The sequence below is a fragment of the Brassica oleracea genome, chromosome C3 (assembly GCF_000695525.1).
Source record: "Brassica oleracea var. oleracea cultivar TO1000 chromosome C3, BOL, whole genome shotgun sequence".
Taxonomy (NCBI): domain Eukaryota; kingdom Viridiplantae; phylum Streptophyta; class Magnoliopsida; order Brassicales; family Brassicaceae; genus Brassica; species Brassica oleracea.
In genome coordinates this window covers 42,913,256-42,915,965 of record NC_027750.1, presented here as the reverse complement: position 1 = coordinate 42,915,965, position 2,710 = coordinate 42,913,256, and positions in this window count along the sequence as shown.

The window sequence follows — 2,710 nt, the reverse complement described above, 5'->3', positions numbered from 1 at the left end:
AATTTATATAGTGAAACAAAAAATACTTTTAAACCATTATATTATAAAACAAAGGGAATATTCAAATTATATTGAAACATTAGAATAGTAAAAATCAGAAAAGCTGAAATCTCAACGTCGTTCATTCACGTCGGCCATGCCTTAGACCATCTCCAATGTATTCCTCTATTTTTTCTCTAAAATAGAGGAATTTCATAATAGAGATGGATTTGTTTCCGATGTATTTTTCTATTTTCTATCCTAAAAAGAATATTTTTGATATATTATTTTTTAAGTTTACAAATAATATTTTTTATTTGTGAAAGCTGAAAACCAGCCCAATTTATTTTAGTGTTTTATAAAATTATGATATTATTTACACTAGATATTTCTTTACAAACTATTATGTAAATAAAAAATATAATTATATTTATATAAATAATATATTTCACTAAAAAAATATTTTCGGTTATAATTGTTTAAATAAAAAGTTAAAGGATCATTTTGTAAAAACAAATAGAGTAGGTGACATGGCAAAAATATAGTTTCTCATTGGCCGATTATTTTCTGCTACGTGGATACTCTATCTAAGGCTTATATCCTCCTTTTATTATTTGTTTGATATTACTTTGTTTCATGCAGATAAATCTTTTTTTTTAATTTCTTCGCAATATGTTTACAGCTTAAATCCATATTATATTTCCCGTCTTCCAACATTTCAAATTTTGAATGAAATAGTTACTCTTTTATGTTATGTTCGATCTTCCAGTTTCTCCACACCTTATATATTATCTTTGAGACTTATGCCCACCATTCAACTGCACGTTATATTTCAATATTTTTTTGTTTTCACAATAACAAAAATGGAACATAACGTTAAAGTAGTTTTGATTTTTTTTTTTTTTTTTTGTCGACAACATTACAGACTCATATTGACTCTGTAAACTACACCGGGAGATATTGATCCATGTGAACGACGAAAGATGTTTGTTTCCTGACACTGCGTGCTAAGTTATCCGCCTTTGTATTTTGCGTTCTTGGTAGATGTATAATCTTTGATCGTGTGAAGCTCTCTTTCAGACTCTTGATATCTTCCAAATAACTTGCAAAAGCTGGTCACTCTTCTGGTTCCGAAACCATCTTCACCAATTGAGAACAATCCGTTGCAAACGTAACCTGGAATTGACGTAAATTCTTCATACATTCCATAACCCATAGTAGCGACTTCATCTCTGCATGCAAGGGAGTTAAAGAAGCTCTTACATTCCTGGCTCACATTAGACCTTCAAAACCTTCTAAAGTACTGAACCAACCCTGACCAGAGAACATATCCCCCTCTTTCCATGATCCATCAGTAAAACACCATCTTCACCCTAGTTTCCAACAAAATGCCTTCAAAACATCAACTGTAGGTCCAATTAATACTGGTGATCTTTCCCTATCCGGGTAAATCCTCTCTACTTGATATCCTGATTTAACCGTAAATTTTCCATTATTTGTGAAACGCCATCCTTCCCTATCAACCAACTGGTTTCTGCTCAGTGGTATGCTCTCTATGATTTTCACATCCTGTGGGTCTACCAAAGTACGAATAACCTACGAATTCCATTTTAACGAAGTGGAATCAATAAGGGAATCCACAGTAAGGTCTGGATACAAATTGTGTTGATTTTTATTGGCTGGTCTCGGGCGAGTGGTTGGGAGCCAAGGATCGTTCCATACAATGCACATTCTTTTTGTTTTAGTGAGAGTAGTAAAACAGTTCTCTCTGTTTGTATAAACCAACAATGCACATTATCAGATTTTGGCTTTGGAAAGTTCTTATGTTCCTGGAAAAATGAATAGAAGCCAGCATAAAAAAATGCTTTGTACTAAACTACAGGATGCTTGGTGTTGGGGTCGAAAACAGTTACGACGAAGTTAACGTCCAAATCCCCGAAGAAGAAAAAGAAAAACCTTCTTCGACAAATACTTTTTCGACAAACCGAGCTCTTCCGAAACGTCAATACGACATTAGTCCATGCATTCCCGTCTACCCTTCGATGCTATCTCCCGAAGACCGTAGCGAACCCATTTCATGTTTCCCGCCATTCTAAGTCATCGATCAAACTTTACGGTAAAAACCACGGGGAGTTCACTCTTTATCGAAAGAAGCCGTAATAAACACTTAGAGTCAGAAGACGGCCCAAAGGGACTTAAGACATGACTCGAGGCCCAACTTACGATTTCTTAACCAACAGCCCGTAAGCCGCATGACGGTTTACGCTTGGTTCGCGAGGAAAGATAAATGTCAAGTTTCCGCGGATAAATAAGAAATTTTGAAGATAATTACGAAGATCGGAAAAAATGGAATATCTCCATTTTTATGCTATGGCGGCTTAAGGGCAGAAGAGGAAAAGCGTAAACGACCTAGGAGCCAGTATATAAGGAGTCCTAGGCGAGAGGCATGGAGGAGGTCTTTTTCAGAGAAAACTTAGCACTTAGAGCTATTTAGGCATATTTCCGTTTTTGTTATTTGAGCTGCGACTCAACTAGGTTATTGCCGTCTTAGGGTTTAGAACTAGGAATCTCGCCGACAGCTCTCGTAGCCCAGGCTCTTACCTTGTTGTAAAGCTCACACGCGAACCGAAATTTGCACTTTCGATTTCTTATACTTTATCTTTGTCATTCTTGTGTTTTGATTTATTTGTGTGTGGTATTAGCAGATATCCGGGACCTCTGGGAAATAAGG